This window comes from Arachis stenosperma, chromosome 6 (genome assembly GCF_014773155.1).
Source record: "Arachis stenosperma cultivar V10309 chromosome 6, arast.V10309.gnm1.PFL2, whole genome shotgun sequence".
NCBI lineage: Eukaryota > Viridiplantae > Streptophyta > Magnoliopsida > Fabales > Fabaceae > Arachis > Arachis stenosperma.
The window spans coordinates 60,666,860-60,692,887 of record NC_080382.1 but is presented as its reverse complement, the minus strand read 5'-3'; positions in this window follow the sequence as shown (position 1 = coordinate 60,692,887).

The following is a 26,028-nucleotide window of genomic DNA, read 5'->3' as shown; positions in this document are numbered from 1 at the left end:
TATTCTCTTTCTTTCCTCTTAAATTGGTTTGTTTTCCTTTAGGAGCCATGATCTTGATGAATCTTGGCTTAGTGATCACGGAAAAACACACCAAACTTAGAGGTTTGCTTGTCCTCAAGCAAAATAAAGGAAGGAAGAGAGAGAGAGAGGAGAAGCAAATTCGAATGGTGTGGGCAATTAGGGGTTCAAACGTGTATTTATAAGGTGGGGAGGAGAGATTTCAAAAAAAAAAAGAAAAGTTTGAAAGAAGATTCGAGAAGATATGGAAAGAATTTGAGAGAAGGGTGAGTTTTTGAACAAGATTTGGAATTGATTTGAAATAGATTTGAAGAATGGTTTTGATTTTTGAAGATTTGAAAGTGAATGATGAATGGTTGAAGTGTGATTTTGTAGAAAAGTATGGGTAAGAAAAGGAAAGTTTGAAAAAATTTGGTTTGAAAACAAAATTGTGGTCCCCCCACCTTTTTGGCGTTAAACGCCCAGAATGGCACCCATTCTGGCGTTTAACGCCCATTTGTTGCCCCTTTTGGGCGTTTAACGCCCAGCCAGGTGCCCTGGCTGGCGTTAAACGCCAGAATTCCTTTATCACTGGGCGTTTTTCTAAACGCCCAGGATGCTGCACACCTGGCGTTAAACGCCCAGAATGGTGCCCATTCTGGCGTTTAACGCCCAAAATGGCACCTTTACTGGCGTTAAACGCCCAGAATGGTGCCCATTCTGGCGTTTAACGTCCAAAATGCCCCTTACTGGCGTTTTTTCGCCAGTAAGCTCTTTTTCTCTGCTTTTTGAGCTGAATCCTTCTGTAACTCTGTGAATTCCTTCATTTTTTGATACTTGCCTCTGTAAAAACAAATCATGTAACCTCCTAATGACTGGGTTGCCTCCTAGCAAGCGCTTCTTTACTGTCTTTAGCTGGACCTTTACTGAGAATCACTCAAGTCTCAGTTTTGAGCATTCCTGCTCAAAATTGCTTTCAAGATAATGCTTGATTCTTTGTCCATTAACAATGAACTTTTTGTCAGAATCAATGTCTTGAAGCTCAACATATCCATATGGTGACACTCCTGTAATCACATACGGACCCCTCCACCGGGATTTAAGTTTTCCTGGAAACAATCTGAGCCTAGAGTTGAAGAGCAAAACTTTTTTTGTCCTGGCTCAAAGACTCTGGTTGACAACTTCTTGTCATGCCATTTCTTTGCCTTTTCCTTATAAATTTTTGCATTTTCAAAGGCATTGAGTCTGAACTCTTCTAGCTCATTTAGCTGGAGCAATCTTTTTTCACCAGCTAACTGAGCATCCATGTTTAGGAATCTGGTTGCCCAGTAGGCTTTATGTTCCAGTTCCACAGGCAGATGACAGGCCTTCCCATACACCAGTTGGTATGGAGAGGTTCCTATAGGAGTCTTGAATGCTGTTCTGTATGCCCACAGAGCATCGTCCAAACTCTTTGCCCAATCCTTTCTTCGGGATATTACAGTCCGTTCTAGGATTCTTTTTAGTTCTCTGTTAGAGACTTCAGCTTGCCCATTTGTTTGTGGATGATACGGAGTTGCCACTTTGTGGCTAATTCCATATCTAACCATAGCAGAGTATAGCTGTCTATTGCAGAAATGAGTGCCCCCGTCACTGATTAGTACTCTGGGAACACCAAACCTGTTGAAGATGTGTTTCTGGAGGAATTTCAGCACGGTCTTGGTATCATTAGTGGGTGTAGCAATTGCTTCTACCCACTTAGATACATAGTCCACTGCCACCAGAATGTAAGTGTTTGAGTATGATGGTGGGAATGGACCCATGAAGTCAATTCCCCATACATCAAACAATTCTATCTCTAATATCCCTTGTTGAGGCATGGCATATCCGTGAGGCAAGTTACCAGCTCTTTGGCAACTGTCACAGTTACGCACAAACTCTCGGGAGTCTTTATAGAGAGTAGGCCAGTAGAAGCCGCATTGGAGGACTTTAGTGGCTATTCGCTCACTTCCGAAATGTCCTCCATACTGTGATCCATGGCAATGCCATAGGATCCTTTGTGCTTCTTCTCTGGGTACACATCTACGGATCATTCCGTCTGCACATCTCTTAAAGAGATATGGCTCATCCCATAGGTAGTACTTGGCATCTGAAATTAATTTCTTTCTTTGCACTCTGCTGTACTCCTGGGGTATGAACCTCACAGCTTTATAGTTTGCAATATCTGCAAACCATGGAGCTTCCTGAATGGCAAAGAGTTGCTCATCTGGGAAAGTCTCAAAGATCTCAGTAGAAGGGAGGGATGCCCCAGCTACTGGTTCTATTCGGGACAGATGATCAGCTACTTGGTTCTCTGTCCCTTTTCTGTCTCTTATTTCTATATCAAACTCTTGCAAAAGCAACACCTATCTTATTAGCCTGGGTTTTGAATCCTGCTTTGTGAGTAAGTATTTAAGAGCAGCATGGTCAGTGTACACAATCACTTTGGATCCTACTAGATAAGATCCAAACTTGTCAATGGCATAGACCACTGCAAGTAATTCTTTTTCTGTGGTTGTGTAATTCTTCTGTGCATCATTTAGAACCCGGCTGGCATAATAAATGACATGCAGAAGTTTGTTATGCCTCTGTCCCAACACTGCACCAATGGCATGGTCATTGGCATCACACATTAATTCAAATGGCAATGTCCAATCTGGTGCAGAGATGACTGGTGCTGTGACCAGCTTAGCTTTCAGGGTCTCAAACGCCTGCAGACATTGTGTGTCAAACACAAATGGTGTGTCAGCAGCTAGCAGATTACTCAGAGGTTTTGCAATTTTCGAAAAATCCTTTATGAATCTTCTGTAGAATCCTGCATGCCCCAGAAAGCTTCTGATTGATTTAACATTGGCAGGTGGTGGTAATTTTTCAATTACCTCTACCTTTGCCTTATCCACCTCTATTCCCCTGCTTGAAATTTTGTGCCCAAGGACAATTCCTTCAGTCACCATAAAGTGACATTTCTCCCAGTTTAAAACCAGGTTAGTCTCTTGGCACCTTTTCAGGACAAGTGCTAGGTGATTAAGACAGGAGCTGAATGAGTCTCCATATACTGAGAAGTCATCCATGAAAACTTCCAGGAATTTCTCCACCATATCAGAGAAGATGGATAGCATGCATCTCTGAAAGGTTGCAGGAGCATTACACAGACCAAAAGGCATCCTTCTGTAGGCAAACACGCTAGAAGGGCAAGTAAATGCTGTTTTCTCTTGGTCTTGAGGATCTACTGCAATTTGGTTGTAACCTGAATAGCCATCCAAAAAGCAGTAATAATCATGACAGCTAGTCTTTCTAGCATTTGGTCTATGAATGGTAAAGGAAAATGATCCTTCTGGTGGCTGTATTGAGCCTTCTGTAGTCAATACATACGCCACCCTGTGACTGTTCTTGTAGGAACCAGTTCATTTTTTTCATTATGAACCACTGTCATGCCTCCCTTTTTGGGGACAACTTGGACAGGGCTCACCCAGGGGCTATCAGAAATAGGATAAATAATCCCAGCCTCTAGTAATTTAGTGACCTCTTTCTGCACCACCTCCTTCATGGCTGGATTTAGCATCCTCTGTGGTTGGACCACTGGTTTGGCATTATCCTCCAACAGGATCTTGTGCATGCATCTAGCTGGGCTAATGCCCTTAAGATCACTTATGGACCACCCAAGAGCTGTCTTGTGTGTCCTTAGCACTTGAATCAGTGCTTCCTCTTCCTGTGAATTTAAAGCAGAGCTTATAATCACTGGAAAAGTGTCACCCTTTCCCAGAAATGCATACTTCAGGGATGGTGGTAGTGGTTTGAGTTCAGGGTTGGGAGGCTTATCCTCCTCCTGAGGAATTTTTGAAAATTCCTTTGTTTCCTATGGTTCTTCTTGATCAGGCTGAGCATCCTTGAAGATGTCTTCAAGCTCTGATTCTAGGCTTTCAGTCATATTGATCTCTTCCACCAAAGAGTCAATAATGTCAGCGCCCATGCAGTCATTTGGTGTGTCTGGATGCTGCATAGCTTTTACAGCATTCAACTTGAACTCATCCTCATTGACTCTCAGGGTTACTTCCCCTTTTTGTACATCAATGAGAGTTCGTCCAGTTGCTAGGAAGGGTCTTCCTAGAATGAGAGTTGCACTCTTGTGCTCCTCCATTTCCAGTGCCACAAAGTCAGTTGGAAAGGCGAATGGCCCAACCTTGACAATCATATCCTCTATTATGCCTGATGGGTGTTTAATGGAGCCATCAGCAAGTTGGAGACATATCCGGGTTGGTTTGACTTCTCCAGTCAACCCAAGCTTTCTGATAGTGGATGCAGGTATTAGATTGATGCTTGCTCCAAGATCACATAGGGCTGTCTTGGTGCAAGCACCTTCTAATGTGCATGGTATCATAAAGCTTCCTGGATCTTGAAGCTTTTCTGGTAAGCTTTTCAGAATGACTGCACTGCATTCTTCAGTGAGAAATACTTTTTCAGTTTCTCTCCAATCCTTCTTATGACTTAAGATCTCTTTCATGAACTTAGCATAAGAAGGTATTTGCTCAAGTGCCTCTGCAAACGGAATCTTTATTTCAAGAGTCCTTAGATAGTCTGCAAAGCGGGCAAATTGCTTATCATGTTCCGCTTGGCGGAGTTTTTGAGGATAAGGCATCTTGGCCTTATAGTCTTCAACTTTAGATGCTGCAGGTTTATTCCTTACAGAAGTGGTTGAAGAGGCCTTGTTAGAGGGATTACTGTCAGCACTCTCAGGTGTTTGACCTTCCCTTGGCGTCTGAACGCCAGGAATTGGTGAAGATTGGGCGTTAAACGCCAACTTCTCTCCCTTTTCTGGCGTTTGAACGCCAGAACTGGGCAGGGAATGGGCGTTTAACGCCAGCTTTCCCTCCCTTTCTGGCGTTTGAACGCCAATAACATTCCTCTCTGGGCTCTTACTGTCCTCAGAGGGATTTTGAACAGTGGTTTGGTTATCCTCTGTCAATTGTTCCTTGTTTGGCTTTTTGCTCTTTTGAGCAGTGTTATTCAGTGTCTTCCCACTCCTCAGTTGAACTGCCTGACATTCCTATGTTATCTGTTTAGATATTTGCTGTTTTGCTTGATTCAACTGCAGTTCTATGTTCTTGTTAGCAACTTTAGTTTCATAGAGCATCTCTTTAAATTCTGCTAACTGTTTTGTCATCAGGAGCAATTGCTGATTAAGCTCAATCATCTGTTCTTGAGGATTAGGGTCAGTGACTACTGTCATGACTTCCTCTTCTAGAGAGAACTCATTGCTAGAGTACAAATATTGGTTTCTAGCAACAGTGTCTATAAGCTCTTGAGCTTCTTCAATTGTCTTCCTCATGTGTATAGATCCACCAGCTGAGTGGTCTAAAGACATCTGAGCTTTTTCTGTAAGCCCATAGTAGAAGATGTCTAACTGTACCCACTCTGAAAACATTTCAGAGGGGCATTTTCTTAGCATACCTCTATACCTCTCCCAGGCATTATAAAGGGATTCATTACCCTCTTGTTTAAAGCCTTGGATGTCCAGCTGATGAGCGGATAATTTATACGCTTTTTGGCATTGTTTTTAGGTAGTTTTTAGTAAGTTCAAGCTACTTTTAGGGATGTTTTCCTTAGTTTTTATGTTAAATTCACATTTCTGGACTTTACTATGAGTTTGTGTGTTTTTCGGTGATTTCAGGTAAATTCTGACTGAAATTGAGGGATTTGAGCAAAACTCTGAAAAAGGCTGACAAAAGGACTGCTGATGCTGTTGGATTCTGACCTCCCTGCACTCGAAATGGATTTTCTGGAGCTACAGAACTCCAATTGGCGCGCTCTCAACGGCGTTGGAAAGTAGACATCCAGGGCTTTCCAGCAATATATAATCGTCCATACTTTATTCGAAGAATGACGACGTAACATGGCGTTGAACGCCAAGTTCATGCTGCTGTCTGGAGTTAAACGCCAGAAAAACGTCATGATCCGGAGTTGAACGCCCAAAACACGTCAAAACTCGAAGTTCAACTCCAAGAGAAGCCTCAGCTCGTGGATAGATCAAGCTCAGCCCAAGCACACACCAAGTGGGCCCCGGAAGTGGATTTATGCATCAATTACTTACTCATGTAAACCCTAGTAGCTAGTCTAGTATATATAGGACACATATCTATTGTATTAGACATCTTTTGACAGTTTAATCTCTTTGAATATTCGGTCACTTGATCATGGAGAGGGCTGGCCATTCGGCCATGCCTGAACCTCTTTTGCTTATGTATTTTCAACGGTGGAGTTTCTGCACACCATAGATTAAGGGTGTGGAGCTCTGCTGTACCTCAAGTATCAATGCAATTCTATTTTCTTTTATTCAATTCCTCTTTTATTCTTATTCCAAGATATTCATTCGCACCCAAGAACATGATGAATGTGATGAGTAAATAACCCTCATTATCATTCTCACTTATGAACGCGCGTGATTGACAACCACTTCCGTTCTACATGCAACAGAGCTGAATGCGTATCTCTTAGATTCCCAACAGAATCTTCGTGGTATAAGCTAGATAGATGGCGGCATTTATGAGGATCCGGAAAGTCTCATCTTGTCTGTGGTATTCCGAGTAGGATCCTGGGAATCCGGAAAGTCTAACCTTGTCTGTGGTATTCCGAGTAGGATTCCGGTAATGAATGACTGTGACGTGCTTCAAACTTGCAAGTGCTGGGCGTTAGTGACAGACGCAAAAGAATCAAGGGATTCTATTCCAGTAGGCACGGGAACCAACCAGTGATTAGCCGTACTGTGACAGAGTGCGTGAGCATTAGTTTTCACTGCGAGGATGGGATGTAGCCATCAACCATGGGTGATGCCTCCAGACGATTAGCCGTGCGAGTGACAGCCACATAGGATCATTTTCCCGAGAGGATTGAAAGTAGCCACCGCTGATGGTGAACCCCTATACAGAGCTTGCCATGGAAAGGAGTAAGAAGGATTGAATAGAAGCAGTAGGAGAGCAGGCGTCCTTGAGTCATACAGCATCTCCATCCACTTATCTGAAATTCCTACCAATGAATCTACATAAGTATTCTATCCCTTTTATTATTTCTTCTTTTTATTATTAATTTTCGAAACCATAAACAATTTTAATCTGCCTAACTGAGATTTGCAAGGTGACCATAGCTTGCTTCATACCAACAATCTCTGTGGATTCGACCCTTACTCACGTAAGGTTTATTACTTGGACGACCCAGTACACTTGCTGGTTAGTTGAACGGAGTTGTGAATTTAACCAAGAGATACAATAGTTTTTTGTGTACGTACCAAAGAGCCAATATTGATGATCACAATTTCGTCCACCACCAGCCTTAGCTGTGTCATCCTCTTTGGAGGGTAAAAATGATTCAGGAATTTGTCTGATAACTGTTTCCATGTCTTTATGCTTGCTGTAGGTTGGTTATTCAACCACCTTTTAGCTTGATCTTTTACAGCAAATGGAAACAGTAATAGTCTGTAGACATCCTGATCCACCTCCTTATCATGTACTGTGTCAGCAATTTGTAAGAACTGTGCCAGAAACTCAGTAGGCTCTTCCTGAGGAAGGCCGGAATACTGGCAATTTTGCTGCACTATGATAATGAGTTGAGGATTTAGCTCAAAGCTGCTTGCTTTGATGGGAGGCATGCAGATGCTACTCCCATATGCAGCTGTAATGGGGTTAGCATATGACCCCAGAGTCCTTTTGGACTGATCAATCCCACTTAGGTCCATAATGGATAAAGGGAAATGATATGGATTGTTAATAGATAAATTTTGTTTTTGTTTTTTTTTTTTTTTTGAGTAACCGAAAAATAAAATAGAAACAAAAGGAAAATAAAATAAAATAAAAAATTCAAAAATTGAAAGAAAATAAGATCAAAGCAAATTGAAAACTGAATCAAGTAGTTAATTAAAAAGATTTTGAGATTAGCAATTTAGAAAGATATGATTGAAAAATTTTTATGAAAAAGATTTGATTTTTGAAAAGAGGACAGAGAGAAACACAAAATGACACCAAACTTAAAATTTTTAGAAAATCAAACACAATTTTTTTCGAAAATTTTTTTAGAGAAAAACACAAAGAGGACACCAAACTTAGAACTTTTACGGATCAAAAAGGGATTAAGGACATGCAAAATCGAAAATTAAAAGAAAAACAAAAGCATGCAATTGACACCAAACTTAAAATATGAAACTAGACTCAACTAAAAGACTCTAAACCAACAAAAATAAAACAGTTCTAATCTAAGCAACAAGATAATCCGTAAGTTGTCCAAACTCGAACAATCCCCGGCAACGGCGCCAAAAACTTGGTGCACGAAATTGCAATCACACTTTTGCAACTCCGCACAACTAACCAGCAAGTGCACTGGGTCGTCCAAGTAATACCTTACGTGAGTAAGGGTCGATCCCACGGAGATTGTCGGCTTGAAGCAAGCTATGGTTATCTTGTAAATCTTAGTCAGGATATCAGAAACTATCAGGGTTGATTGTGAAAAGCAAAAGAATATGAGATAAGTACTTGTTATGCAGTAATGGAGAATAGGTTGAGGTTTTGGAGATGCTCCATCTTCTGAATCTCTGCTTTCCTACTGTCTTCTTCATCAAACACGCAAAGCTCCTTCCATGGCAAGCTGTATGTAGGGTTTCACCGTTGTCAGTGGCTACCTCCCATCCTCTCAGTGGAAATGTTCAAGGCACCCTGTCACGGCACAGCTATCCATCTGTCGGTTCTCGATCAGGCCGGAATAGAATCCAGTGATTCTTTTGCGTCTGTCACTAACGCCCCGCCTTCAGGAGTATGAAGCTCGTCACAGTCATTCAATCATTGAATCCTACTCAGAATACCACAGACAAGGTTTAGACCTTCCGGATTCTCTTGAATGCCGCCATCAGTTCTAGCTTATACCACGAAGATTATGGTTAAGGAATCCAAGAGATATCTACTCAATCTAAGGTAGAACGGAGGTGGTTGTCAGGCACACGTTCATAGTTGAGAATATGATGAGTGTCACGGATCATCACATTCATCCGGGTTAAGAACAAGTGATATCTTAGAATGGAGGCAAGCATGATTGAATAAGAAACAGTAGTAATTGCATTAATCCATCAAGACACAGCAGAGCTCCTCACCCCCAACCATGGGGTTTAGAGACTCATGCCGTGGAAGGTACACAAAGAAACGTGTAAAGTGTCATGAGGTACAGATACAATGTCAAAAGATCCTATTAATAGTAAACTAGTAACTTAAGTTTTACAGAAATGAGTAAATGACAGAAAAATCCACTTCCGGGCCCACTTGGTGTGTGCTTGGGCTGAGCATTGAAGCTTTCATGTGTAGAGACCTTTTCTGGAGTTAAACGCCAGCTTTCATGCCAGTTTGGGCGTTTAACTCCAAGTTTTATGCCAGTTCCAGCGTTAAACACTGGAAATTCTGAGGCTGAATTGCCACGCCGGTTTGGGCCATCAAAACTTGGGCAAAGTATGGACTATTATACATTGCTGGAAAGCGCAGGATGTCTACTTTCCAATGCCGTTGAGAGCGCGCCAATTGGGCTTCTGTAGCTCCAGAAAATCCACTTCGAGTGCAGGGAGGTCAGAATCCAACAGCATCTGCAGTCCTTTTCAGTTTCTGAATCAGATTTTTGCTCAGGACCCTCAATTTCAGTCAGAAAATACCTTAAATCACAGAAAAACACACAAACTCATAGTAAAGTCCAGAAAAGTGAATTTTAACTAAAAACTAATAAAAATATACTAAAAACTAACTAGATTATACTAAAAACATGCTAAAAACAATGCCAAAAAGCGTATAAATTATCCGCTCATCAATGGCCGAAGGGCCAGCCTCCACAAAAGTCTATGATAGCATAAAACTGATCAAAAGATCTGGTCAAAGACACTTAGTACAATAGTAAAAAGTTCTATTTATACTAAACTAGCTACTAGGATTTATAGAAATAAGTCTTAGTGCAGAAATCCACTTCCGGGGCCCACTTAGGTGTGTGCTTGGGCTGAGCTTGAGCTTTACACATGTAGAGGCTTCTCTTGAGGTTAAACGCCAAGTTGTAACGTGTTTTTGGCGTTTAACTCTGGTTTGTGACGTGTTTCTAGCGTTTTACTCCAGAATGCAGCATGGAACTAGCGTTGAACGCTAGTTTGCATTGTCTAAACTCGAATAAAGTGTGGACTATTATATATTTCTGGAAAGCCCTAGATGTCTACTTTTCAGCGCAATTGAGAGCACGTCATTTGGAGTTTTGTAGCTCTAGAAAACCCATTTCGAGGGCAGGAAGTCAGAATCCAACAGCATCTGTAGTCCTTTTTCAGCCTCCTATCAGATTTTTGCTCAGGTCCCTCAATTTCAACCAGAAAATACCTGAAATCACAGAAAAACACACAAACACATAGTAAAGTCCAGAAATGTGAATTTTGCATAAAAGCTAATGAAAACATCCCTAAAAATAGCTAGATCCTACTAAAAACTACCTAAAAACAATGCCAAAAAGCGTATAAATTATCCGCTCATCAGAGTGCAAGGCCATTACTACTGAAGCTGAGGCCGAACCTAAAGGGAGCAATTTGGCATTGAACGCCAATGATGAGATCCCTCCTGGGCATTCAACGCCCAAATTGGCACAAGAGCTGGCGCTGAACGCCAGGAAGGAGGTCCCTCTTGGGCGTTCAATGCCCAAACAGGCAGAGAAGCTAGCGTTGAACGCCAGTGAAGATGTCCTCACCTAGAGTTCAACGTCCAAAAGGCCACAAGAGATAGAGTCGAACGCCAGTAAGGTTGTTCCTACTGAGTATTCAACACCCACTGATGAAGTCCCGATCCAAGAATTAAAGGAAGGTAAGGCTCATATAGAGACCATAAAGGTCCCCTTACAAGCACTCTTGTGATGCATGAGTTCTGATGAATACTCATCCTCTAATGAGGATGAGAAAACTAGGGAAGAACAAGTTGCTCGGTACCTAGGAGCTCTCATGAAGTTAAATGTCAAGTTATTCGAAGTAAGGACATTAGAGGAAGAACCTCCAGTGCTTACCAAAGAACTCAATGCTTTGGTTTAGTAGAAGCTGCCTCAAAAGCGTCTGGATCCCAAATGCTTCCTAATTCCTTGTACCATAGGCACCATGACCTTTGAGAAGGCTCTGTGTAACCTAGGGTCAAGTATAAACCTCATGCTACTCTCTGTGATGGAGAAGTTGAGAATCTTTGAGGTACAAGCTGCAAATATTTCACTGGAGATGGCAGACAAGTCAATGAAAAAAGCATATGGCTTAGTAGAGGATGTCTTAGTAAAGGTTGAAGACCTTTATGTCTCTGCAAACTTCATAATCTTAGATATTGGGGAAGATGAGGATGCATCCATCATCCTTGGAAGACCTTTTCTAGCCACGGCCAATGCTATCATTGATGTAGCAAAGGGAGAACTGATTTTACAGCTAGGGGAGAAGCGTGTCACGGATCATCACATTCATCCGGGTTAAGAACAAGTGATATCTTAGAATGGAGGCAAGCATGATTGAATAAGAAACAGTAGTAATTGCATTAATCCATCAAGACACAGCAGAGCTCCTCACCCCCAACCATGGGGTTTAGAGACTCATGCCGTGGAAGGTACACAAAGAAACGTGTAAAGTGTCATGAGGTACAGATACAATGTCAAAAGATCCTATTAATAGTAAACTAGTAACTTAAGGTTTACAAAAATGAGTAAATGACAGAAAAATCCACTTCCGGGCCCACTTGGTGTGTGCTTCGGCTGAGCATTGAAGCTTTCATGTGTAGAGACCTTTTCTGGAGTTAAACGCCAGCTTTCATGCCAATTTGGGCGTTTAACTCCAAGTTTTATGCCAGTTCCAGCGTTAAACGCTCGAAATTCTGAGGCTGAATTGCCACGCCGGTTTGGGCCATCAAATCTTGGGCAAAGTATAGACTATTATACATTGCTGGAAAGCCCAGGATGTCTACCTTTCAATGCCGTTGAGAGCGCGCCAATTGGGCTTCTGTAGCTCCAGAAAATCCACTTCGAGTGCAGGGAGGTCAGAATCCAACAGCATCTGCAGTCCTTTTCAGTCTCTGAATCAGATTTTTGCTCAGGACCCTCAATTTCAGCCAGAAAATACCTGAAATCACAGAAAAACACACAAACTCATAGTAAAGTCCAGAAAAGTGAATTTTAACTAAAAACTAGTAAAAATATACTAAAAACTAACTAGATCATACTAAAAACATACTAAAAACAATGCCAAAAAGCGTACAAATTATCCGCCCATCACAACACCAAACTTAAATTGTTGCTTGTCCCCAAGCAACTGAAAATCAAAATAGAATAAAAAGAAGAGAATATACTATGGACTCCAAAATATCAAAGAAACATAGTTCCAATTAGATGAGCGGGACTAGTAGCTTTTTGCTTCCGAACAGTTTTGGCATCTGACTCTATCCTTTGAAGTTCTGAATGATTAGCATCTATAAGAACTCAGAACTCAGATAATGTTATTGATTCTCCTAGTTAAATATAATGATTCTTGAACATAGCTAGTGTATGAGTCTTGGCTGTGGCCCAAAGCACTCTGTTTTCCAGTATTACCACCGGATACATACATGCCACAGACACATAATTGGGTGAACCTTTTTAGATTGTGACTCAGCTTTGCTAGAGTCCCCAATTAGAGGTGTCCAGGGTTCTTAAGCATACTCTTTTTTGCCTTGGTTCACAACTTTAATTTTTTTCTTTTTCTCTTTTTTTTCAATTTTTTTTTTGTATTCACTGCTTTTTCTTGCTTCAAGAATCACTTTGATGATTTTTCAGATCCTCAATAACAGTTCTCCTTTTTCCTCATACTTTCAAGAGCCAACAATTTTTTAACATTCTTAAAACAACAAATTCAAAAGACATATGCACTGTTCAAGCATTCATTCGGAAAACAAAAATTATTGTCACCACATCAAGCTAATTCAACTGGGTTCAAGGATAAATTTCGAAATCCTGTACTTCTTGTTCTTTTGTGATTAAAGCATTTTTCATTTAAGAGAGGTGATGGATTCATAGGATATTCATAGCTTTAAGACATGAATTTTAAATTTTATTAATTATGAATTAAGAACAAGACTCAAAAATAAAAATAGAAAACAAAACAAAACAAAAAAACGAAAAGAAATAGGCTCCTAATGATAGAGGTTTTCACAGAGTTAGGACTCAACAACCTTGATTTTGAGAAGTGGATGCTCCCTCAACTTGAGAGGAGAGCTTTTGGCGTTTCATCTCTTGGAGTTCACGCCCCTGCTTCTCTTGTTCCTTCAGCAATTTGCAGAGCATGCAGTTCTGATTCTGCTGTTCTTCCTTAAGTTGCTCCATAGTCTCTTGCAACTTGGTGATAGATGCTTCTAGGCTGGCCCAGTAGCCAATTTCAGGAAATTCAGGGAGGAACTCCTGCGCCCTCCTTTTGATAGAGTTGTCTTGCATTTGTCCTTCCATTGACTTCTTGGTGATTGGGTGTTCAATGGGTATGAATTCATCTACTCCCATCTTCACCCCAGCCTCTTTACAGAGCAAGGAGATCAAGCTTGGGTAAGCCAATTTGGCTTCAGTGGAATTCTTATTTGCAATTGTGTAGATCTCACAAGCAATCACATAATGAACCTCCACTTCTTTTCCAAGCATAATGCAATGAATCATCACTGCTCTCTTGATAGTGACCTCAGAACGGTTGCTAGTGGGCAGTATGGAACGCCCAATAAAGTCTAGCCAACCTCTTGCAATTGGTTTGAGGTCTCCCCTCTTGAGTTGGTTTGGGACACCCTTAGAATTGGTTATCCACTTAGTTCCAGGGAGGCATATGTCCTCTAGGACTTGATCCAACCCTTTATCTGCTCTCACCATCCTCCTATTAAAGGATTCAGGATCATCTTGCAGTTGAGGCAGTTTAAAGATTTCTCTTATTTTGTCCAGATGGAAGTACATAACTTTCCCTCTGACCATAGTTCTGTAGGTATGGTAAGCAGTTCCAGTCATTCTCTGCTTATCTGTTAACCACAGATTTGAGTAGAATTCCTGAACCATGTTCTTTCCAACCTTTATCTCAGGATTGGTTAGAACTTCCCATCCTCTATTTCGAATTTGCTCTTGGATCCCCGGATATTCATCTTCCTTCAGATCAAACTTCACTTCCGGGATCACTGACCTCAGACCCATTATTTTGTGATAATGGTCTTCATGTTCTTTGGTTAAGAACTTCTCTTGATTCCAAAGATTCTTTGGATTATTCTCTTTCTTTCCTCTTAAATTGGTTTGTTTTCCCTTAGGAGCCATGATCTTGATGAATCTTGGCTTAGTGATCACGGAAAAGCACACCAAACTTAGAGGTTTGCTTGTCCTCAAGCAAAAGAAAGGAAGGAAGAGAGAGAGAGAGGAGAAGCAAATTCGAATGGTGTGGGCAATTAGGGGTTCAAACGTGTATTTATAAGGTGGGGAGGAGAGATTTCGAAAAAAAAAAGAAAAGTTTGAAAGAAGATTCGAGAAGATATGGAAAGAATTTGAGAGAAGGGTGAGTTTTTGAACAAGATTTGGAATTGATTTGAAATAGATTTGAAGAATGGTTTTGATTTTTGAAGATTTGAAAGTGAATGATGAATGGTTGAAGTGTGATTTTGTAGAAAAGTATGGGTAAGAAAAGGAAAGTTTGAAAAAATTTGGTTTGAAAACAAAATTGTGATCCCCCCACCTTTCTGGCGTTAAACGCCCAGAATGGCACCCATTCTGGCGTTTAACGCCCATTTGTTGCCCCTTTTGGGCGTTTAACGCCCAGCAAGGTGCCCTGGCTGGCGTTAAACGCCAGAATTCCTTTATCACTGGGCATTTTTCTAAACGCCCAGGATGCTGCACACCTGGCGTTAAACGCCCAGAATGGTGCCCATTCTGGCGTTTAACGCCCAAAATGGCACCTTTACTGGCGTTAAACGCCCAGAATGGTGCCCATTCTAGCGTTTAACGCCCAAAATGCCCCTTACTGGCATTTTTTCGCCAGTAAGCTCTTTTTCTCTGCTTTTTGAGCTGAATCCTTCTGTAACTCTGTGAATTTCTTCATTTTTTGATACTTGCCTCTGTAAAAACAAATCATGTAACCTCCTAATGACTGGGTTGCCTCCCAGCAAGCGCTTCTTTACTGTCTTTAGCTGGACCTTTACTAAGAATCACTCAAGTCTCAGTTTTGAGCATTCCTGCTCAAAATTGCTTTCAAGATAATGCTTGATTCTTTGTCCATTAACAATGAACTTTTTATCAGAATCAATGTCTTGAAGCTCAACATATCCATATGGTGACACTCCTGTAATCACATACGGACCCCTCCACCGGGATTTAAGTTTTCCTGGAAGCAATCTAAGCCTAGAGTTGAAGAGCAAAACTTTTTGTCCTGGCTCAAAGACTCTGGTTGACAACTTCTTGTCATGCCATTTCTTTGCCTTTTCCTTATAAATTTTTGCATTTTCAAAGGCATTGAGTCTGAACTCTTCTAGCTCATTAAGCTGGAGCAATCTTCTTTCACCAGCTAACTGAGCATCCATGTTTAGGAATCTGGTTGCCCAGTAGGCTTTATGTTCCAGTTCCACAGGCAGATGACAGGCCTTCCCATACACCAGTTGGTATGGAGAGGTTCCTATAGGAGTATTGAATGCTGTTCTGTATGCCCACAGAGCATCGTCCAAACTCTTTGCCCAATCCTTTCTTCGGGCTATTACAGTCCGTTCTAGGATTCTTTTTAGTTCTCTGTTAGAGACTTCAGCTTGCCCATTTGTTTGTGGATGATACGGAGTTGCCACTTTGTGGCTAATTCCATATCTAACCATAGCAGAGTATAGTTGTCTATTGCAGAAATGAGTGCCCCTGTCACTGATTAGTACTCTGGGAACACCAAACCTGCTGAAGATGTGTTTCTGGAGGAATTTCAGCACGGTCTTGGTATCATTAGTGGGTGTAGCAATTGCTTCTACCCACTTAGATACATAGTCCACTGCCACCAGAATGTAAGTGTTTGAGTATGATGGTGGGAATGGACCCATGAAGTCAATTCCCCATACATCAAACAATTCTATCTCTAATATCCCTTGTTGAGGCATGGCATATCCGTGAGGCAAGTTACCAGCTCTTTGGCAACTGTCACAATTACGCACAAACTCTCGGGAGTCTTTATAGAGAGTAGGCCAGTAGAAGCCGCATTGGAGGACTTTAGTGGCTGTTCGCTCACTTCTGAAATGTCCTCCATACTGTGATCCATGGCAATGCCATAGGATCCTTTGTGCTTCTTCTCTGGGTACACATCTACGGATCATTCCGTCTACACATCTCTTAAAGAGATATGGCTCATCCCATAGGTAGTACTTGGCATCTGAAATTAATTTCTTTCTTTGCACTCTGCTGTACTCCTGGGGTATGAACCTCACAGCTTTATAGTTTGCAATATCTGCAAACCATGGAGCTTCCTGAATGGCAAAGAGTTGCTCATCTGGGAAAGTCTCAGAGATCTCAGTAGAAGGGAGGGACGCCCTAGCTACTGGTTCTATTCGGGACAGATGATCAGCTACTTGGTTCTCTGTCCCTTTTCTGTCTCTTATTTCTATATCAAACTCTTGCAAAAGCAACACCCATCTTATTAGCCTGGGTTTTGAATCCTGCTTTGTGAGTAAGTATTTAAGAGCAGCATGGTCAGTGTACACAATCACTTTGGATCCTACTAGATAAGATCTAAACTTGTCAATGGCATAGACCACTGCAAGTAATTCTTTTTCTGTGGTTGTGTAATTCTTCTGTGCATCATTTAGAACACGGCTGGCATAATAAATGACATGCAGAAGTTTGTTATGCCTCTGTCCCAATACTGCACCAATGGCATGGTCACTGGCATCACACATTAATTCAAATGGCAATGTCCAATCTGGTGCAGAGATGACTGGTGCTGTGACCAGCTTAGCTTTCAGGGTCTCAAACGCCTGCAGACACTGTGTGTCAAACACAAATGGTGTGTCAGCAGCTAGCAGATTACTCAGAGGTTTTGCAATTTTCAAAAAATCCTTTATGAACCTTCTGTAGAATCCTGCATGCCCCAGAAAGCTTCTGATTGCTTTAACATTGGCAGGTGGTGGTAATTTTTCAATTACCTCAACCTTTGCCTTATCCACCTCTATTCCCCTGCTTGAAATTTTGTGCCCAAGGACAATTCCTTCAGTCACCATAAAGTGACATTTCTCCCAGTTTAAAACCAGGTTAGTCTCTTGGCACCTTTTCAGGACAAGTGCTAGGTGATTAAGACAGGAGTTGAATGAGTCTCCATATACTGAGAAGTCATCCATGAAGACTTCCAGGAATTTCTCCACCATATCAGAGAAGATGGATAGCATGCATCTCTGAAAGGTTGCAGGAGCATTACACAGACCAAAAGGCATCCTTCTGTAGGCAAACACGCCAGAAGGGCAAGTAAATGCTGTTTTCTCTTGGTCTTGAGGATCTACTGCAACTTGGTTGTAACCTGAATAGCCATCCAAAAAGCAGTAATAATCATGACCAGCTAGTCTTTCTAGCATTTGGTCTATGAATGGTAAAGGAAAATGATCCTTTCTGGTGGCTGTATTGAGCCTTCTGTAGTCAATACACATACGCCACCCTGTGACTGTTCTTGTAGGAACCAGTTCATTTTTTTCATTATGAACCACTGTCATGCCTCCCTTTTTGGGGACAACTTGGACAGGGCTCACCCAGGGGCTATCAGAAATAGGATAAATAATCCCAGCCTCTAGTAATTTAGTGACCTCTTTCTGCACCACCTCCTTCATGGCTGGATTTAGCCTCCTCTGTGGTTGGACCACTGGTTTGGCATTATCCTCCAACAGGATCTTGTGCATGCATCTAGCTGGGCTAATGCCCTTAAGATCACTTATGGACCACCCAAGAGCTGTCTTGTCTGTCCTTAGCACTTGAATCAGTGCTTCCTCTTCCTGTGGATTTAAAGCAGAGCTTATAATCACTGGAAAAGTGTCACCCTTTCCCAGAAATGCATACTTCAGGGATGGTGGTAGTGGTTTGAGTTCAGGTTTGGGAGGCTTATCCTCCTCCTGAGGAATTTTCGAAAATTCCTTTGTTTCCTGTGGTTCTTCTTGATCAGGCTGAGCATCCTTGAAGATGTCTTCAAGCTCTGATTCTAGGCTTTCAGTCATATTGATCTCTTCCACCAAAGAATCAATAATGTCAGCGCCCATGCAGTCATTTGGTGTGTCTGGATGCTGCATAGCTTTTACAGCATTCAACTTGAACTCATCCTCATTGACTCTCAGGGTTACTTCCCCTTTTTGTACATCAATGAGAGTTCGTCCAGTTGCTAGGAAAGGTCTTCCTAGAATGAGAGCTGCACTCTTGTGCTCCTCCATTTCCAGCACCACAAAGTCAGTTGGAAAGGCGAATGGCCCAACCTTGACAATCATATCCTCTATTATGCCTGATGGGTGTTTAATGGAGCCATCAGCAAGTTGGAGGCATATCCGGGTTGGTTTGACTTCTCCAGTCAACCCAAGCTTTCTGATAGTGGATGCAGGTATTAGATTGATGCTTGCTCCAAGATCACATAGGGCTGTCTTGGTGCGAGCACCTTCTAATGTGCATGGTATCATAAAGCTTCCTGGATCTTGAAGCTTTTCTGGTAAGCTTTTCAGAATGACTGCACTGCATTCTTCAGTGAGAAATACTTTTTCAGTTTCTCTCCAATCCTTCTTATGACTTAAGATCTCTTTCATGAACTTAGCATAAGAAGGTATTTGCTCAAGTGCCTCTGCAAACGGAATCTTTATTTCAAGAGTCCTTAGATAGTCAGCAAAGCGGGCAAATTGCTTATCCTGTTCTGCTTGGCGGAGTTTTTGAGGATAAGGCATCTTGGCCTTATAGTCTTCAACTTTAGATGCTGCAGGTTTATTCCTTACAGAAGTGGTTGAAGAGGCCTTGTTAGAGGGATTACTGTCAGCACTCTCAGGTGTCTGACCTTCCCTTGGCGTCTGAACGCCAGGAATGGGTGAAGATTGGGCGTTAAACGCCAACTTCTCTCCCTTTTCTGGCGTTTGAACGCCAGAACTGGGCAGGGAATGGGCGTTTAACGCCAACTTTCCTTCCCCTTCTGGAGTTTGAACGCCACTAGCATTCCTCTCTGGGCTCTTACTGTCCTCAGAGGGATTTTGGATAGTGGTTTGGTTATCCTCTGTCAATTGTTCCTTGTTTGGCTTTTTGCTCTTTTGAGCAGTGGTATTCAGTGTCTTCCCACTCCTCAGTTGAACTGCTTTACATTCCTCTGTTATCTGTTTAGATATTTGCTGTTTTGCTTGATTCAACTGCAGTTCTATGTTCTTGTTAGCAACTTTAGTTTCATAGAGCATCTCTTTAAATTCTGCTAACTGTTCTGTCATCAGGAGCAATTGCTGATTAAGCTCAATCATCTGTTCTTGAGGATTAGGGTCAGTGACTACTGTCATGACTTCCTCTTCTAGAGAGAACTCATTGCTAGAGTACAAATATTGGTTTCTAGCAACAGTGTCTATAAGCTCTTGAGCTTCTTCAATTGTCTTCCTCATGTGTATAGATCCACCAGCTGAGTGGTCTAAAGAAATATGAGCTTTTTCTGTAAGCCCATAGTAGAAGATGTCTAACTGTACCCACTCTGAAAACATTTCAGAGGGGCATTTTCTTAGCATACCTCTATACCTCTCCCAGGCATTATAAAGGGATTCATTACCCTCTTGTTTAAAGCCTTGGATGTCCAGCCTTAGCTGTGTCATCCTCTTTGGAGGGTAAAAATGATTCAGGAATTTGTCTGATAACTGTTTCCATGTCTTTATGCTTGCTGTAGGTTGGTTATTCAACCACCTTTTAGCTTGATTTTTTACAGCAAATGGGAACAGTAATAGTCTGTAGACATCCTGATCCACCTCTTTATCATGTACTCTGTCAGCAATTTGTAAGAACTGTGCCAGAAACTCAGTAGGCTCTTCCTGAGGAAGGCCGGAATACTGGCAATTTTGCTGCACTATGATAATGAGTTAAGGATTTAGCTTAAAGCTGCTTGCTTTGATGGGAGGCGTGCAGATGCTACTCCCATATGCAGCTGTAATGGGGTTAGCATATGACCCCAGAGTCCTTCTGGACTGATCAATCCCACTTAGGTCCATAATGGATAAAGGGAAATGATATGGACTGCCAATAGATAAATTTTGTTTTTTTTTTTTTGAATTAACCGAAAAATAAAATAAAAAACAAAAGGAAAATAAAAAAAATTCGAAAATTAAAAGAAAATAGGATCAAAGCAAATTGAAAACTGAATCAATTAGTTAAGTAAAAAAATTTTGAGATTAGCAATTAGAAAGATATGATTGAAAAATTTTTATGAAAAAGATTTGATTTTTGAAAAGAGGAAAGAGAAAAACAACAAAATGACACCAAACTTAAAATTTTTAGAAAATCAAACACAATTTTTCGAAAATTTTAAAGGAAAAACACAAAGAGGACACCAAACTTAGAATTTTTACGGATCAAAAAGGGACTAAAGACATGCAAATTTAGAAGAAAAATAAAAGCGTGCAATTGACACCAAACTTAAAATATGAAACTAGACTCAACTAAAAGACTCTAAACCAACAAAAATAAAACAGTCCTAATCTAAGCAACAAGATAAGCCGTCAGTTGTCCAAACTCGAACAATCCCCGGCAACGGCGCCAAAAACTTGGTGCACGAAATTGCAATCACACTTTTGCAACCCCGCACAACTAACCAGCAAGTGCACTGGGTCGTCCAAGTAATACCTTACGTGAGTAAGGGTCGATCCCACGGAGATTGTCGGCTTGAAGCAAGCTATGGTTATCTTGTAAATCTTAGTCAGGATATCAGAAACTATCAGGGTTGATTGTGAAAAGCAAAAGAACATGAAATAAGTACTTGTTATGCAGTAATGGAGAATAGGTTGAGGTTTTGGAGATGCTCCATCTTCTGAATCTCTGCTTTCCTACTGTCTTCTTCATCAAACACGCAAAGCTCCTTCCATGGCAAGCTGTATGTAGGGTTTCACCGTTGTCAGTGGCTACCTCCCATCCTCTCAGTGGAAATGTTCAACGCACCCTGTCACGGCACGGCTATCCATCTGTCGGTTCTCGATCAGGCCGGAATAGAATCCAGTGATTCTTTTGCGTCTGTCACTAACGCCCCGCCTTCAGGAGTTTGAAGCTCGTCACAGTCATTCAATCATTGAATCCTACTCAGAATACCACAGACAAGGTTTAGACCTTCCGGATTCTCTTGAATGCTGCCATCAGTTCTAGCTTATACCACGAAGATTCTGGTTAAGGAATCCAAGAGATATCTACTCAATCTAAGGTAGAACGGAGGTGGTTGTCAGGCACACGTTCATAGTTGAGAATATGATGAGTGTCACGGATCATCACATTAATCCGGGTTAAGAACAAGTGATATCTTAGAATGGAGGCAAGCATGATTGAATAAGAAACAGTAGTAATTGCATTAATCCATCAAGACACAGCAGAGCTCCTCACCCCCAACCATGGGGTTTAGAGACTCATGCCGTGGAAGGTACACAAAGAAACGTGTAAAGTGTCATGAGGTACAGATACAATGTCAAAAGATCCTATTAATAGTAAACTAGTAACTTAAGGTTTACAAAAATGAGTAAATGACAGAAAAATCCACTTCCGGGCCCACTTGGTGTGTGCTTGGGCTGAGTATTGAAGCTTTCATGTGTAGAGACCTTTTCTGGAGTTAAACGCCAGCTTTCATGCCAGTTTGGGCGTTTAACTCCAAGTTTTATGCCAGTTCCAGCGTTAAACGCTGGAAATTCTGAGGCTGAATTGCCACGCCGGTTTGGGCCATCAAATCTTGGGCAAAGTATGAACTATTATACATTGCTGGAAAGCCCAGGATGTCTACTTTCCAATGCCGTTGAGAGCGCGCCAATTGGGCTTCTGTAGCTCCAGAAAATCCACTTCGAGTGCAGGGAGGTCAGAATCCAACAGCATCTGCAGTCCTTTTCAGTCTCTGAATCAGATTTTTGCTCAGGACCCTCAATTTCAGCCAGAAAATACCTGAAATCATAGAAAAACACACAAACTCATAGTAAAGTCCAGAAAAGTGAATTTTAACTAAAAACTAGTAAAATTATACTAAAAACTAACTAGATCATACTAAAAACATACAAAAAACAATGCCAAAAAGCGTACAAATTATCCGCCCATCAGTGGGTAATGGTTGAAATTAAAGAAAGCTATAAAGAATAGGGAAGATAAGAATAGGGAAATTTCATTAGGATAAAGAGATGTTGCTCTCTTTTGATTAGATCTAGATCATCTCGTCTTCAATCATGCAACTCATTGACCTCTTGGCAATCATGATTGATTGAACCCCAATTTCTTGGTGATTTAATCTCTCAAATCTTGATAATCAGCCAATTCCTTGGTCTAATTGCTCCTAAAGAGAGATAGGCTTGGTCCCTGATTATACCACACATCCTTATAGATCCAAATAATAGGTGGATTTCATGTCACTATATCCAATCCCAAAACCCAGATCTACTCAAGTGTGAGAAGGGATTTCAAGCATGGTTCCATGTTTCCTTTTCCAAGGTTCCCATGAAACCCATTTTGCGTTCAACCTCTTTTTCAAGATGATTGAACACTAAGCATGAAGAACAAAAATCCTTCTAGCAAATCAAAGAGAGATGAAAAGAAGAAGAAATTCACTATCATTAATCCATCAAGTACAACAGAGCTCCCTCCCCCAATGAGAGGGAGTTTAGCTACTCATAGCTTAGAGAAAAGTACAAGAGATGGAAGAAGATGAAGTGAAGTAAAAACTACTACTAACCAACCAATCAACCCCCTTTTCAGTACTCTCATGGGGTATTTATACCACCCCTATCACTAGAAATAAAAATTACAAAAAGGAAAAGATAATTACAATTGAAATTAAAAGGAAAAACTAATTAAAATGAACCATGTGCCTGGCGTGTGAGCAGCGTGTGAGCAGCGTGCCACGCCCAGCTCCTCAGCTTGGCTTGGCATGCCAGCCTGGCTTCTAAGTGGCACGCCTCCTTTGTTCAGCTAGCCTGGCGTGCCAAGCCTTCGAGCTCAAGTGGCACGCCCATTATGACTTCTCCCTTCTTCCTCTCTGGATACTTGAAATAACGTGGCACACCCAGAACTGGCGTGCCGCGCCCTCAGCAAGGCTCTTTTTCCCTCTTCTGGAAAATATACTTGGTGTGCCACGCCCAGGTCTGGCGTGCCTGATAACCAGAATTCACTACCCATTTCAAAGATTAGTGAATTAGTTCTTTTGGCAAGCGCACCAAAATTATCCCCAAGTAATAACCCACAGTGGAGTGGGATCGTATCCACAGAGATTGGCAAATTCAAGCAGATTTAATTGATTGATGAATTAGTCAAGCGAATCAATAAGATTGTGAAGTGCAGAAGTGTAAATGACATAATTGTAAATGACTAGAATATAAAGAAAGGCTATAAAGTGTAGAAACAGAAATTGCAAAATGTAAAGTGCCGAATCATAAATGACTTAAATGTAAATGGGAGTGGGGATTTGCTGAATGTAAAATTAAGCAGTAAAGAAATTGATAGATAAGAATGGGGAAGTTCAATAAGATTGGGAGATGTTGTCTCTTTGGATTAATTCTAGGTTATATCCTCTTCAATCATGCAACTCATTGACCTCTTGGCAATCATGATTGATTGAGCCTCAATCCCTTGGTGACTCAATCTCTCAGATCTTGATCAATAGCCAATTCCTTGGTCTAATTGCTCATGAAGAGAGATATGCTTGGTCCCTGATTATACCACACACCCTCATAGGTCCAGGTAGAGGGAGGATTATATGTCACGTATCCAATCACTAAAACCCAGAATCTACTCAAGTGTAAGAAGGGATTTCAAGCATGGTTTCATGTTTCCTTTCCCAAGGTTCCCATGAAACCCAATAGCATTCAATCTCTTTCCCAAGATAATTGAACACTAAGCATTAAGAACGAAATTCCTTCTAGCAAATCAAAGAGAAGATGAAGAGAAGAAGAATTTCACTATTATCAATCCATCAAGTACAACAGAGCTCCCTCTCTCAATGAAAGGAAAGTTAACTACTCATAGTTCAAAAATTACTCAAAAGTGAAGTGTAAAAGTGGATCTAAAACTAACTGCTTAACCCTTTCTTCAGTACTCTTTTGGGGTATTTATACTACTCCTATTAAAATAAAAGAATTAGAAAAGTGAAAAGGAAAAATTACATTTTGGAGGGAAAAGAAAACTCAATAAGTGGTGCACGAAATTGTGATTCATTCTTTTCACAGCTCAAAAAGTCCCCGGTGATGGCTCCAAAAACTTGGTGCTCAATACCATGGTCTAAACATAATTTCACAACTTCGCACAACTAACCAGCAAGTGCACTGGGTCGTCCAAGTAATAAACCTTACGCGAGTAAGGGTCGATCCCACGGAGATGGTTGGTATGAAGCAAGCTATGGTCACCTTGTAAATCTTAGTCAGGCAGATTCAAATGGTTATGGATGATATATGAATAAAACATAAAACAAGGATAGAGATACTTATGTAATTCATTGGTGAGAATTTCAGATAAGCGTATGGAGATGCTTTGTCCCTTCCGTCTCTCTACTTTCCTACTGTCTTCATCCAATCCTTCTTACTCCTTTCCATGGCAAGCTGTATGTTGGGCATCACCGTTTTCAGTGGCTACAGTCCTGTCCTCTCAGTGAAAATGTTCAACGCACCCTGTCACGGCACGGCTAATCATCTGTCGGTTCTCAATCAGGCTGGAATAGAATCCATTGATTCTTTTGCGTCTGTCACTAACGCCTAGCCTTCAGGAGTTTGAAGCTCGTCACAGTCATTCAATCATTGAATCCTACTCAGAATACCACAGACAAGGTTTAGACCTTCCGGATTCTCTTGAATGCCGCCATCAATTCTAGCTTATACCAGGAAGATTCCGACTAAGGAATCCAAGAGATAAACATTCGAGCCTTGTTTGCTTGTAGAACGGGAGTGGTTGTCAGGCACGCGTTCATAAGTGAGAATGATGATGAGCGTCACATAATCATCACATTCATCAAGTTCTTGAGTGCGAATGAATATCTTGGAATAAGAACAAGCTGAATTGAATAGAAGAACAATAGTAGTTGCATTAATACTCGAGGTATAGCAGAGCTCCACACCTTAATCTATGGTGTGTAGAAACTCCACCGTTGAAAATAAATAAGAGCAAGGTCTAGGCATGGCCGAATGGCCAGCCTCCCAATACGTGATCAAAAGACTCCAGATGATCAAGGATCCAAAGATTCAAAGATCTAAAGATGAAAATACAATAGCAAAAGGTCCTATATGTAGAAAACTAGTAACCTAGGGTTTACAGAAATGAGTAAATGAAATAAAAATTCACTTCCGGGCCCACTTGGTGTGTGCTTGGGCTGAGCATTGAAGCATTTTCGTGTAGAGACTTTTCTTGGAGTTAAACGCCAGCTTTTGTGCCAGTTTGGGCGTTTAACTCCCATTCTTGTGCCAGTTCCGGCGTTTAACGCCGGGCAGTTTTGAGCTTATTTGGAACGCTGGTTTGGGCCATCAAATCTCGGGCAAAGTATGGACTATTATACATTTCTGGAAAGCCCAGGATATCTACTTTCCAACGCCGTTGAGAGCGCGCCAATTGGGCTTCTCTAGCTCCAGAAAATCTACTTCGAGTGCAGGGAGGTCAGAATCCAACAGCATCTGCAGTCCTTTTTAGTCTCTGAATAAGATTTTTGCTCAAGTCCCTCAATTTCAGCTAGAAAATACCTGAAATCACAGAAAAACACACAAACTCATAGTAAAGTCCAGAAAAGTGAATTTTAACTAAAAACTAATAAAAATATAATAAAAACTAACTAAAACATACTAAAAACATACTAAAAACAATGCC